The following is a 15219-nucleotide window of genomic DNA, read 5'->3' on the forward strand; positions in this document are numbered from 1 at the left end:
AATAGACTCAATGTTGCTTGATCATTGAGTTTATAAAATAATATTGTTTCCTAGGTTGTTGGCCCAGAATCATACCTCTGCACTTCCCTCAAATGGAGAACAATTATTCTTATTTAAGTTTCAGGAGGAAGCTGCCAAGAGAAAAAATAAGAACTGGGTAGAAATGGCAGCGTCCTGACTGTCATGGCACTGGTTGTAATATATTAGTATTTGCTGAATGACACGCCAACCAGTGCCATGACAGTCAGCAATTGTCATGACAAGAACCAGAAGAGCCATTGTTATCGCTGCTGTCGATTTGCTAGGTAGCGTCCGGTTCTTTGCGACACCATGAACTGCAGCACACCAGGCTCCTCTGTCCTTCACCATCGCCTAGAGTTCACTCAAATTCATGTCCATTGAGTTGGTGATGCTAACTAACCTCTGCTATCCTCTCATCCTCTGCTGCCCCGTTCTCCTTTTGCCTTCAATCTCTCCCAGCATCAAGGTCTTTTCCAACGAGTCAGTTCTTTTCATCAAGTGGCCAAAGTATTGGAGCTTCAGCTTCAGCATCAGTCCTTCCAATGAATATTCAGGGTTCATTTCCTTTGGGACTGACTGGTGGAAGATTCATGTTGATGTATGGCAAAACCAATACAATATCGTGAAGTGAAAACAATTTAAAAAAAAAGAGTCTCCTCCAGCATCATGATTCAAAAGCATCTATTCTTCAGCATTCAGTCCTCTTTGTGGTCCAACACTTTTCAGCCTACATAAGGACTGAAAAGAAGTGTTACATCACTTCTAGGTTCTAACCACATGCTTGTTCTTGGATAAGTCATGAATATTCCTACCATTCTTTCCAAACCCCTCTCTTTTACTTCCAATCTCCTATATTTTTATCTCCAGATGAATTAGCTTGAGAAGTTGCTTTTCAAACTAGATTCTTTGACCATTGAATGAAGCTTGTGCCCTTCCAGTCTCAGCATTGGTTTCATTACTGGCTATGTGAATACATCAGAAGACCTCCCTGGCCAGGACAAGTGGTCTTGATCTGACGAAGGGACCTAGAGGGGGTCTCGTAGATCAACTTGGTAGCAATACCCAACTGTTTATTTGGAGACTTCTGATTTTTAAATATTGACACCTAAGTCAATTTAAAATATTGGAAAGGTTGAGTAAAATATGTCCAGTTGCTCATTTCAGTCCAGTTCAGTCTCTCAGTCCTGTTCTACTCTTTGTGACTCCATGGACTGCTGCATGCCAGGCTTCCCTGTCCATCACCAACTCCCAGAGCCTGTTCAGACTCATGTCCATTGAGTCAGTAATGCCATCCAGTCTTCTCATCCTCTGTTGTCCCCTTCTCCTACTGTCTTCAATCTTCCCCAGCATCAGGGTCATTTCCAATAAGGTATTTTCCAATAAAATATATAGACATAAAATATGTCTATTTGTAGATAACTTAAATCAGTTACAAGGCACTGTATACTGCAGTGCTTCTCCAGTGGACCCTCTAAGATAACCCCCTGGTTCTTCAGGTGAGAGACTCCTGAGTGAGTGACTCAGGACCAGAACTGAGCCAACCACATTCTGCTAGGGATTTGAAGTATGATAAGAGGCAATCAGGTACCCAGTTGGGGACAAATTATCTTATAAAGTAGAAGGCAATGGCACCCCACTCCAGTACCCTTGCCTGGAAAATCCCATGGACGGAGGAGCCCAGTGGGCTGCAGTCCATGGGGTCGCGAAGAGTCGGACACAACTGAGCGACTTCACTTTCACTTTTCACTTTCATGCACTGGAGAAGGAAATAGCAACCCACTCCAGTGTTCTCGCTTGGAGAATTCCAGGGACGGGGGAGCCTGGTGGGCTGCCATCTATGGGGTCACAGAGAGTCGGACACGACTGAAGTGACTTAGCAGCAGCAGCAGCAACAAAAATAGTAAAAAGATCCCAAAACTCTAGCAGAGCATTGATTTCTAACCCTCCTTCACTTTTTAAATGATTTTAATACTTCTTCTGATAAAAATATTTTTATTATCCTTTCCCCTCAGCGAGCTAGAGTTGACTTTTGTTGCTTGAGTGCAAAAATAATACAAAACACAATTTTTACCAACATGAAAACCTTCATTAAGATGGAAATAAGTCTTTTCTTTCCACTCAGCTACTTTCTCAACTCAAGTGGCTCCCTACCAGGAGAAAGACTGGGCTTCTAGGGATATTTGAACAAGGGAAGTAGTTGTGAGTGTGTGTGTGTGTGTGTGTGTGTGAACATAATTATGGGAATCAAGTCCCATTGATATTTAGTGTTTCAGAAGTCCCATGAGTTATCATCTCCCCGCACCATGAGGCACAGTTCAATACATAAATATCCACGCCTTCCGAATGCCAAAGGAATTTTCCTTTAATCGTTTCTAACATACTCTGAGAGAGGTGCTGTCATATGCCTAAAATTAATAATCTATTATTTCAAATCCAAGAGGTCAGCTTGAGTCTTTTCACTTGTCTTCATAAATTTTACCTTTGTCCTCAAGTTTACAATATTCAAGCAGGTATGCTAAATATTTTTAAAGGATAAAAAAAGAAAATACATGGAGTCTCACAAATCTTATACACAGAACTTACATTTTATTTCCCACTAATCTGTGTGCCAGCTTTCATGGAATAAAATCCTGGCTATCACCTGCCTTACTTTCTTATGTCACCACTAGAGAGAAACGTGAAATTTTCTTCATGTTTAGAACTATTTGTTTATTGAATCCCCACTAAAGGAAAATGAGTTGTCCTCCAAATAGCTTCCACTTATTATTTACATTGGTAACTAACCATTTTATTGCTATAGTAGCATGAGCCTATTTAAGAAAGTACTAAATACAAATACCTGTAGAATTTAATACATATACATTTTTTTGGTTTGTTTCAGTCTGATTAAAACCCTAGATGAGTGTGCAAAGGTTCTCAGAAGTATGTTGCAGGTCTTTGGCAGGTTGCATTGTGGAAAATCATTGATACAGGTAAAAAAAAATCACTGAAGATGTTAACTGCAGCCATGAAATTAAAAGATGCTTACTCCTTGAAAGAAAAGCTATGAAAAAATCAGACAGTGTAATAAAAAGCAGAGACATTACTTTGTGGCCAAAGGTCTGTTTAGCCAAAACTATTGTTTTTCCAGTAGTCACAGATGGATGTGAGAGTTGGACCTAAAGAAGGCTAAGCTCTGAAGAATTTAAACTTTTGAACTGCGGTGTTGGAGATTCTTGAGAGTCTCTTGGACTGCAAGGAGATAAAATCCAGTCAATCATAAAAGAAATCAATCCTGAATATTCATTGGAAGGACTGATGGCAGCCACAAAATTAAAAGATGCTTGCTCCTAGGAAGTAAAGTTATGACCAACCTAGATAGCATATTAAAAAGCAGTGACATTACTTTCTTGACAAAGGTCCATCTAGTCAAGGCTATGGTTTTTTCAGTAGTCATGTATGGATGTGAGAGTTGGACTATAAAGAAAGCTGAGCGCATAATAATTGATGCTTTTGAACTGTGGTGTTGGAGAAGACTCTTGAGAGTCCCTTGGACTGCAAGGAGATCCAACCAGTCCATCCTAAAGGAGATCAGTCCTGGGTGCTCATTGGAGGGACTGATATTGAAGTTGAAACTCCAATATTTTGGCCACCTGATGTGGAGAGCTGACTCATTTGAAAAGACCCTGATGCTGGGAAAGACTGAGGGCAGGAAGAGAAGGGGACAACAGAGGATGAGATGGTTGGATGGCATCACTGACTTGATGGACGTGGGTTTGGGTGGACTCCAGGAGTGGATGATGGACAGGGAGGCCTGCAAAGAGTCAGACAGGACTGAGCGACTGAACTGAACTGAACTGAACTAACTCTGGGAAAGATTGAAGGTGGGAGGAGAAGAGGATGACAGAGGATGCTTGCATGGCATCACCAGCACAATGAACATGAGTCTGAGCAAGCTCTGCAAGATGTTGAAGGACAGGGAAGCCTGGTGTGCTACAGGGGTCACAGAGAGTCTGACATGACTGAGCAACTGATCAACAACAAGTAAAGAAAGCATTGCGTACATTTCCCTTAGCCTCAACTGGCACTCCTTTATATTCAAATTAAACTACCTTTTTCAAATATACCAACCAACCCTCTCCAGGTCCATTTATCATCAGTAGCAGACTTGGTGAACATGTGTTTATTGAACACCTGCTACATTCTAGAAAATGCCTCTGAATTGTAAGAGCTGTCAGTCATCAATAGAAGCATAGTGAAATGATAATCACAAAAACACTAACGAGGTGATATTTTTAATGCAGTGGGGGGACGGAGAAAAGATTTTAGGCAAGGAAAGCTTGATGTCATTAAATTCTGTATTTCATCTGTTCTTCTTTGTTACAATTATATTGTCAACAATACAATTGTAACTTAAGTAGATTGTGAACCGCCCAGATTGGTCAGTATCTCTCAGCTTATATTTTTATGTCTGGACAATTTGTCTGTTGCAAAATAAGTCTGTAACAAATAAATGCTTATGAATGAACATAAAGAACACAATTCTTTTGTTGCTGTTCAGTTGCTTAGTCATGTCTGACTCTGCAACCCCACAGACTGTAGCACACCAGGCTTGCCTGTCTCACACCATCTCCCAGAGCTTGCTCAGACTTAGGTCCATTGAGTTGGTGATGCCATGCACCATCTCGTCTTCTGATGTCCCCTTCCCCTACTGCTTTCAATCTTTTCCAGCATCGTGGTATTTTCCTTTTTTAAAAAAATTGTTATTTTCACTTTATTTTTCTTTACAATACTGTATTGGTTTTGCCATACATTGACATGAATCAGCCACAGGTGTACATGAGTTCCCAATCCTGAACTCCCTCCCACCTCCCACCCCGGTATTTTCTAATGAATCAGCTCTTTGCATCAGGTGGCAAAAGTATTGGAGCCTTCCATCAATCCTTTCAATGAATATTCAGGGTTGATTTCCTTTAGGATTGACTGGTTTGATCTCCTTGCAGGTACTTGCAGTACCTTCCAAGGTACTCTCAAGAAACTTCTCCAACACCACAGTTCAAAAACGTCAGTTGAACTGTGATGTTGGTGTTTTAATAATTTCCTTTGAATTCACTGATGTTTCAAGATTTCTTACTTCAGTTGGAGAACTAGGTGAGTGGCTCATTCCTTAGCCTAGCAAAACTGAGAGCCAGAACTGTGCTGTGATGAATGTGTTAAGTAAGGGAAATTCATTTCTTAAGGATAGGGTCATTTGTCACTGAACTCAGTGTGAAATTCTCAGTTCTCCAAATTCTAAGCAGAAACCCTGAGTCAAACCCATAATGCCTGAACACATTTTACAAGGGATCCCTACACTTCTAACCCAATTACAAACCAATGTGCTCCCATTTGGAATATGGGTTACCTTTTGTTACTGAATAATATTTCTAAGGGAAGTTCGCAGAAAGAAGTGGAAAGCAGTAGGTATTTGGAGACAGATCAGACTGGACTGCTCACTGACTGAGTCTCTTATATTCCTCAGAAAATCTTCTTAATGTTGCAGTACTCTCTCTCACTCATTTTTAAATACACCAATGGTTATAACATCTGTTTTAAGTGATTTCTACTTTAAGACATGGAAAAGCACATTGTTGAAAGCCTGACACACTGTTTAAATATAGAATTTCCCTTCCTCCATTGAAAATCAGGACAGATCCTCCTCCTATCTTTTTGTACATTTTCAGTTCAACACACAAATTTGTTGAGGACCACTCTGAAAGGTATGATAGGAGGTACGGGTGAATGCAGAACCATCACAACATATGTAAGAGAGATGTGCTTTGATGAGTGTAATATTAAGGCTCAAGAAACACAGCCCAGTGTCATGGAGAAGAGTGAGATTAATCTGAGCTAGATGAATCTTCAGAGTTCTCCTTGAGAATGTGTATCTCCAAGCCAGGCTTCAGCAATACGTGAACAATGAACTTCCTGATGTTCAAGCTGGTTTGAGAAAAGGCAGAGGAGCCAGAGATCAAATTGCCAACATCGATGGATCATGGAAAAAGCAAGAGAGTTCAGAAAAAGATCTGCTTTATTGACTATGCCAAAGCCTTTGACTGTGTGGATCACAATAAACTGTGGAAAATTCTGACAGAGATGGGAATACCAGACCACCTGACCTGCCTCTTGAGAAATCTATATGCAGGTCAGGAAGCAACAGTTAGAACTGGACATGGAACAACACACTGGTTCCAAATAGGAAAAGGAGTGTGTCAAGGCTGTATATTGTCACCCTGCTTATTTAACTCCTATACAGAGTACATCATGAGAAATGCTGGACTAGAAGAAACACAAGCTGGAATCAAGATTGCAGGAGAAATATCAATCACCTCAGATATGCAGATGACACCACCCTTATGGCAGAAAGTGAGGAGGAACTAAAAGCCTTTTGATGAAAGTGAAAGAGGAGAGTGAAAAAGTTGGCTTAATGCTCAACATTCAGAAAACGAAGATCATGGCATCCGGTCCCATCGCTTCATGGGAAATAGATGGGGAAACAGTGGAAACAGTGTCAGACCTTCTTTTTAGGGGGCTCCAAAATCACTGCAGATGGTGACTGCAGCCATGAAATTAAAAGACACTTACTCCTTGGAAGAAAAGTTATGACCAACCTAGATAGCATATTCAAAAGCAGAGACATTACTTTGCCAACTAAGGTCTGTCTAGTCAAAGCTATGGTTTTTCCTGTGGTCATATATGGATGTTAGAGTTGGACTGTGAAGAAGGGAGTGCTGAAGAATTGATGCTTTTGAACTGTGGTGTTGGAGAAGACTCTTGAGAGTCCCTTGGATTGCAAGGAGATCCAACCAATCAATTCTGAAGGAGATCAGCCCTGGGATTTCTTTGGAAGGAATGATGCTAAAGCTGAAACTCCAGTACTTTGGCCACCTCATGCGAAGAGTTGACTCATTGGAAAAGACTTTGATGCTGGGAGGGATTGGGGGCAGGAGGAGAAGGGGATGACAGAGGATGAGATGGCTGGATGGCATTACTGACTCGATGGACGTGAATCTGATTGAACTCTGGGAGTTGGTGATGGACAGGGATGCCTGGGGTGCTGCGATTCATGGGGTCTCAAAGAGTCGAACACGACTGGGTGACTGAACTGAACTGAACTGAACTGAGGGCCTACACAGCCCAGTTTTTAATCTTGTTAAATCTTCCTTGACCAGTGCAGTCACCAGAGAAATCTCTACTTTTTACTTTCTTGTTTTATGTGTGGCAGACTCAACTAACTTATTGGTTGAAAAATAATCTTAAAGTTGGTGACTTTTATCACAGTGGTAAAATCTGTGATGAGTTACACCATGGAGTAGTAAGTGTGGGGTGGGGAAAATTTCAATTAGTTTAGAGTGAAAAGATCAGAGATAAGTAACATCATTCATTCTCAGCATAGTTTTTACATACTCAGCCCATTTCACAAGCATAGTCATCTCACTAATTCCAAGAGTGAGTGTTATGAGTTAACAAGAGTGTTGATAGGAAATCACCTTAACTGAAAAATATACTAGAAATAGAGGTTATTATTAGGGTAAGGGGAACTGAACTAGTAACTATTATTTAAAACTAAGAGTTAAATGGTTTAGAAAAAGATTTTCCTTTCTCTAAGTGAATCACTGAGATGCTTCATTGAAGGCATCAACATAAATTTTTAAAATCAGTCAACCATAGAAGTGATAGCTCTAGACAATACCTTGAGTGTGTTGGAAATATTTTCATTATTAGTGTTGATAATATTTCAACTTTTGTATAGCAAAAAGATACCAAGTTTTGGTAGAATGATAATCATTTCTTAAACACCATAGGAAAAATTAAATTAATTTCGAGAATGCAAGTTTTTACTGCCAAAGTAAATGGTGATTCTGATTTTAGAACAATGACTTTGTAAATAAAATGGTTATAGTTTTTCCTCAGTTTCCATCATTTTCCTTTAAAAGTATCAATGCTTTGGCTGCAAAATATGAAATATATGCATTTGAAAAATAATCTAGTTTATCCACTGACTTGATATTTTTACTTCATTTAGGCAAAAACAAGCTGAACTTCAATATCAGTCTATAGAAGCAAAAGATCATATTTAATTTTAAAAAGTGGAGTGGGGGAACATATTAATGTGGACATGCTTACCTGAGAGCCACACAAGTGGATTTAGAATCTTAGATTATCACTACTGGACTGTATTATCTTCATAATTTACATGATTATTCTGGCTTCAATTGCTTTATCTTGAAAATGAAGTTTAATAATGCCATTTTTGTAGGAAAATTTCCAGGTCAAAAAGCTCTTATGCTTAAAACTATATTTAAGTGTTCATTGAGAGGTACTATCTATATTTGGAACAGCAAACTACCAATTTTTTTTAAATTTGCACTCATATACAATATATATTAATATTGACCAAGAAAAATTACTTATTTAATTGTATTTGTCAATTACAATATATTTATTCATTAGAATAAGACATACCACAAAATGAACCTCTGCTAACTCACAGCTATTAGTTAAAAAATAATCCATGCTTTTTGCACTCTTTAAGACTTCTTTCACAGTTATGTTCAATATTTTACCTTTCAGAGAAATTACCGAGCATCTGTCTAAGTGGATACTAGATAAAAAAGAAGTAACAGGACTCTTAGGAATCAGAGCCTCTGATTGTCAGCTATTCTCAGCTCTTAATAAATTGGACATTTTATGCTGAACCACCACACTCTTCTGGAAAGCTCCTTTCTTCTGTAAACACCAAATGGATGAATTAAATGATCTCTACAAGGAGATCAAACCAGTCCGTTCTAAAGGAAATCAACCCTGAATATTCATTGGAAGGACTGATGCTGAAGCTGAAGCTCCAATCCTTTGGCCACTGATGCAAAGAGCCAACTCACTGGAAAGACACTGATGCTGGGAAAGATTGAGAGCAGGAGGAGAAGTCGGCAACAAAAGATGAGATGGTTGGATGGCATCATCAATTCAATGGAGTTTGAACAAACTTTGAGAGACAGCGAAGGACAGGAATGCCTGGTGTGCTGCAGTCCATGGGGTTGCAAAGAGTCAGACATGACTTAGCAACTGAACAATAACAACAACATGTTGACAAACTTCAAAATTTATTTATTTAATAAATGGAGAAGAATGACAACAAAGAGATCAGGCTTTATATATATAATATAATTCAGTAATAACAAGTCCCAAACATTGAAAATAAATTAATATAAAAGTAAGCAGTAAATTTTTTGGTGCCCAACATTATACAGATGACAAAAAATTTCTGGATCTGTAACAGTTACCTGAGGATGGAATCCCTACTAGCATTTTAATTTAACATAAATATTCATTCCTTTGGTGGGGATACCTTACTCAGGCTCTGAACTAAAAGACTAGAATACACTTCATCTCTGCTGAACCAAATTTTCCACATTTTTCAAGACACAATGCACCTGCATCACTCCCATAAATCCAATGGTATCCCACTTAAAATTCTGCTATACTTCACATCATTTTAACAGTTCATAGCATACTTTCTTGCATTTGTCTCTAATTGTATTCTTTAACGATTCTGATTATAGTAGAAACCACTGAGACGATGAGAATCTTGAAACCTAAATTATGTACATTGTCCATAATCAAAGGAAAATAAAAGAATTTGCCTAGTGGAGAATGAGAACATGCTAACCTTGTATGGATAATTTTAAAATGTAAATATATGAAGAAGCATATGTTATTTCTTTCTTTCCTGTCATTAAATACATGAGGTTAGAAAATAACAATGTATAGATGCTAGAAAAAAAATCATGTCACACAGTCTGTATCTCTGAGAAGTTTTTCTCACATATTACATATTTTTTTGCAATAAGTGCAATATGCTTTATTTGTTTGCTTTTTAGTTAAGAGAGCTTCTTCTGTATGTTGTCTATACACTTATTTAAACTATACAAATAAAAATAATCTAACAAAACATTTCAAATATTATAAAAACAAGAAAATATTAACCCAAAAGAAAACCACATCTTAGACATCAATAAAAGACAGAAGTCATAACATAAACTTCCTATTACTTCATATTCTATTAATCCCTAGAATTGTGAAATAATTATTTTAACCAAAAACATTGACCCCTTGTTATTTCAAGATCCTCAAAGATTTTTAAATAAAATAAGATGAGTAAATTTTATCATTACTGAATCCATGCTTGTACTGCTCGCCACACAATGGGCCATTAAATGTAGAGACAGGTTGTCAGGGCAAGAAATAGCAGCTTCATTCAGAAAGCCAGCAGAGCGAGAAGATGGTGGGCTAGTGTTCAAAAGATCCAACTTACCTGAGTTCGGATGCTAGTTTCTTTTATAAAGCAAAGAAGAGGAGGTAAGGCAATACAGTAACAAAGGCAAAAATTGGTCTCAAATATTTCCTGGTTCTGCCAGACTGAAAAGGAGATATGTTCATTTCTTCTTTTCTATACCTATTTATAGGAGAGCAGGTAAGAATGTTTCCTGTAAGCTAAACAAAGGTATTTTATTTTAACCGTAAGGCCTGGAAGACCAGAGATGAGCCATTATGTATACTCTAAACTACAAACCACATGCCTTTGTGATTAACTTGTAGGAAAAGCAATAAAATACAAAGGTTAAGCTAAAAGAAAGATATCCCATATGGAGTCAGATTTGTTCTTCCCTATTACATTATTTGGGTTATTTTTTCTGTCTGTGAATTAAGTACTGCATTAATCAAAGTCCAACTAAGTGTTCAGTATCCTGTCCACACCTCCCTGCACTCAGATCCCCACCGTTCTTTATTACAATCACCTCCATGTCTCCTTGACTCAAATTTGTTCTACTAGAGGATCCTGGAGGGCTAGAGTCCACAGAGTGGCTCCGAGTCAGACAGGACTGAAGCAACTTAGCACTCAATGTATAGAAAACAATGCTGTTTATGAAACCTAAAGTTAATCAAATCCCCTGCTGACCATAATTTGTTTCCTAATATCATCAAGATAAAATAAATTTTCTCTACAAACCATGCAAACTCTTTTTTGCTTATCTAATCTCCCTTCTTCACACTGACATCCTGAATTCCAGCTTCACCAGCTACATACTGCTTCCTTAACAGTATTTCATTCTCACCTACTGGTTTCTCTATATACACTTTGTATTAGGGGAGTGTCTATGCTATTCTATATTATTAAGTTGTGTTTGTTGTTGTTATTAATCAGAAAGCCCATTGGATTTTTTTCTCACACCTTCTCTGCATCAGTGGAGAGGATCCTGTATTTTTTTTTTATACTTAGATCTATCAGTACAGTAGATAATACTTTTGAATTTCCTAATATTGAAATCATTCTTGTGTTCCTAGACTAAATCTCACTTGGTCATAATGTCTTCTACTTTAAATGAATTGTTGAATGGTTTGCCAGTATTTTTTACATGATATTTCTACCATAATATTCATAATAATCAAGGATTTCTGTCCGCTTAGTTCATTGATAGATCATGACCCTCAGGAGAGTGCTGGGTGCATATTGGACACTTAGGAAAAATGTATTCCATAATCAAAATGAAATAAATTTTATATACAAGTACATTGTTTTCATAAGTCAAACATTCATTAAAATGGAGAAGGACATGGCAGCCCACTTCAGGATTCTTGCCTGAAGAATCCCATGGACAGAGGAGCCTGGCAGGCTAGGATCTATGTAGTCACAAAGAGTCAGACATGACTGAAGCCACTTAGCACATTCATTAAAAAGTGAGTCAATGATATTCACTATCAGATACACATATAATGATATCAATTGATCTTGAATGAAAAAGAAAAGTAGTAATTTCTTTGAATTTTCCCCTGGATAAAACAAGAATTTCTACCTCCAACCCCTTCATTGAAAACAGATTGTTGGGATATAATTAGTGTCCACTCTGTCTCAATCATGTGAAATTAAGCATCTAATGGGCATAAAACTGAGTTCATAAATGATACACTTTTCATAAGCATAAAATTTGCAGGTTTGAAAGTTGCCCTGGAGTTGGAAATACTAGTGTCTATCTCAGGCATTTGCCAGTTTGAACTATCTGGTATGTGATAGCACTGACATAGGAGATAGATGGGCTCCAGGCTGAACACTGACAACCAGCCTCCTGTTTACATTTCCTGAGACAAGAGACAGTTGGGCTCCGGTTAAGGCATTTGTAATCAGCCTCCTGTTCACCCTCTGAAATGGAAACAGCAACAGAAATAGAGCAAATAGCCAATGTCTGTCTCTTGCAAACACCATAAGGTAGTAGTCATGGCAAGAACAAATAGGGGCAAAACCCTGTTTGAGTAAAGGATTAAAGGATCTCCCTCTCTGCTCTTTTGCAACAAGGGAGACACTACACATGTGCAGAAAAGGCTCCTAGTGGGTCAAAATCAGGTGATAATTCCAGGCCACAATCAGTCTTGCTCATCCCAGAAGCCTTCACTTCGAGTTCCGTCTTGGCTGAGGGGTGCCTGCACCCCAGGAGAGGGTCCCATAATAGGTCAGGTGTGGAAAAAGAGAACAGATAACTGGCCTGAAGGAAGACAAAGACCTGGAAGAACTGAACTGTGTAAATAACTTAAACCACTCTTTACGACACTCCTCCTCACTCAGGGGACTCTGCACACTTTCTCTCCGGGTGTTCATCTCTGCCTTGCTTCTGCCTTGCTTCTGCCTTTCCTGTCTGTACTCTCCCCCTTGTTGCTGTTCTATGTCTGTAACAGTAAGCTTTGTACCTGCATTTACAGTTTCTGCCTCCGTGATAAATGCATTTTTCACTGGAGGTAGAGATTCAGTTTAGCCTCCAGTCCTTGCTGGCCTGGTGGCCAGGATTCCTGGTTCTCATCCAGGCTACCCAGGTTCAATTCCTGGGCAGGGAATTAAGATCTCACTTCCTGCCACCACTCACTGCTGTATTGCTGAGATCAGTACATTACATGACTTTAAAGAAAAAAATTATTGACAACTTTTGAGCCCTGAGTGACAGTTTTGTAGTAATAGGAAATCATGTGCTGGGGAGTCTAACTTTCAGAACAGCTGGTTTGAAGCATACAGTGTGAAAGTAGTAATTATAGCTCAGATTTTAATATTGTCAACAATAATTCCATTTAGATAAATTTGAATCAATTTTAGTGAAAAAAAAAAAATCTTTGGTCCTAAAAGGCCAATCTCAAAATTCAAGGCTTTGGAAATGCTCTAACTTTCATGGCTTTGAAGAATTTCTTATAGTTGATTATTTATCTCAGACTTTGAGAAACATAAGCTGTTTTGGCCTAGTCTGTTTTGTTTTTTATTTTTTATTTTTTTTCCTCATACAGCCAAATGTTTGGTGAAGATAAAGGCAAGATAGCAGGATCACATTTCCAGGAACATGCAGTGGCCATCCACAAAGAGGTGGATTTGATTAGTGGCTTCTCTTATTCTCAACCAATGATTTGTTCTATTTTTATTATTTCATTTATGCAGGGACAACAAATGATACTGATAAACATACAACAATATCCTTATGGTATGGTTGACAAAATTAAAACAATAAATAATAAACCAGGAGTTTCAAAGTATCTAGAGTTATTTACTCACCATCTTTCTCATGTGAGATATAACTTGATTGTCCTTTTCTTGTCATTCATTCCAAACTTGGAAACCAGAATCTCCAGGTACCCCAAGGCATCTGCCAGGAAATAACATTCTATAGTTCCTATAAGGCTGGATGCTGTAAGCCCGAGTAGCAACAGACTTGTTTAGTAGAAGGAATTTGCACATATAATCTCTGTGTATGAAAATAGCCTTTATTTCCTTGTGTGTATATATATATATATATATATATATATATATATATATATATACACAATTAAGGAAAAATATATATATTTTATATATATATTATATTATATATATATATATAATCAAGTGATTTTCCTTCAAATATAACATCTCTGGCATGGCCTGACTGAATATATGGGGTTTGGTTTTGTTCCTTTTTTTTTTTTTAATCTATCCAAATAACAATTTGCCATAAAATCAAAAGACTCAAAAAACCACTTAGATCAACAGTTAATTACTTTTCAAACAAGAATGGTCAATGCATGTTGTATTATCAAGAGAATTATCTTCTTAGGTACTCTTAGTTACTCAGTAATTTCAAGGGAATTATCTTCTTAGGTACTCTTAGTTAGACAGTAATGCACATAACTCACAATAAACTGTGGAAAATTCTGAGAGAGATGGGAATACCAGACTACCTGACCTTCGTCTTGAGAAATCTGTATGCAGGTCAGGAAGCAACAGTTAGACATGGAACAACAGACTGGTTCCAAATAGGAAAAGGAGTCTGTCAAGGCTGTATATTGTTACCCTGCTTATTTAACTTACATGCAGAGCACATCATGAGAAACGATGGACTGGAAGAAACACAAGCTGGAATCAAAATCGCTGGGAGAAATATCAAGAACCTCAGATGTGCAGATGACACCACCCTTATGGCAGAAAGTGAAGAGGAACTCAAAAGCCTTCTTGATGCAAGTGAAAGAGGAGAGTGAAAAAGTAGGCTTAAAGCTCAACATTCAGAAAATGAAGATCATGGCATCCGGTCCCATCACTTCATGGGAAATAGACAGGGAAACAGTGGAAACAGTGTTAGACTTTATTTTTGGGGGCTCCAAAATCACCACAGATGGTGACTACAGCCATGAAATTAAAAGACACTTACTCCTTGGAAGGAAAGTTATGACCAACCTAGATAGCATATTCAAAAGCAGAGATATTACTTTGCCGACTAAGGACCGTCTAGTCAAAGCTATGGTTTTTCCAGTAGTCATGTTGTGAAGAAGGCTGAGCGCCGAAGAATTGATGCTTTTGAACTGTGGTGTTGGAGAAGACTCTTGAGAGTCCCTTGGATTGCAAGGAGATCCAACCAGTCCATTCTGAAGGAGATCAGCCCTGGGATTTCTTTGGAAGGAATGATGCTAAAGCTGAAACTCCAGTACTTTGGCCACCTCCTGTGAAGAGTTGACTCATTGGAAAAGACTCTGATGCTGGGAGGGATTGGGGGCAGGAGGAGAAGGGGATGACAGAGGATGAGATGGCTGGATGGCATCACTGACTCAATGGGCGTGAGTCTGAGTGAACTCCGGGAGTTGGTGATGGACAGGGAGGCCTGGCGTGCTGCGATTCAT

This window comes from Ovis aries, chromosome 16, assembly GCF_016772045.2.
Source record: "Ovis aries strain OAR_USU_Benz2616 breed Rambouillet chromosome 16, ARS-UI_Ramb_v3.0, whole genome shotgun sequence".
NCBI lineage: Eukaryota > Metazoa > Chordata > Mammalia > Artiodactyla > Bovidae > Ovis > Ovis aries.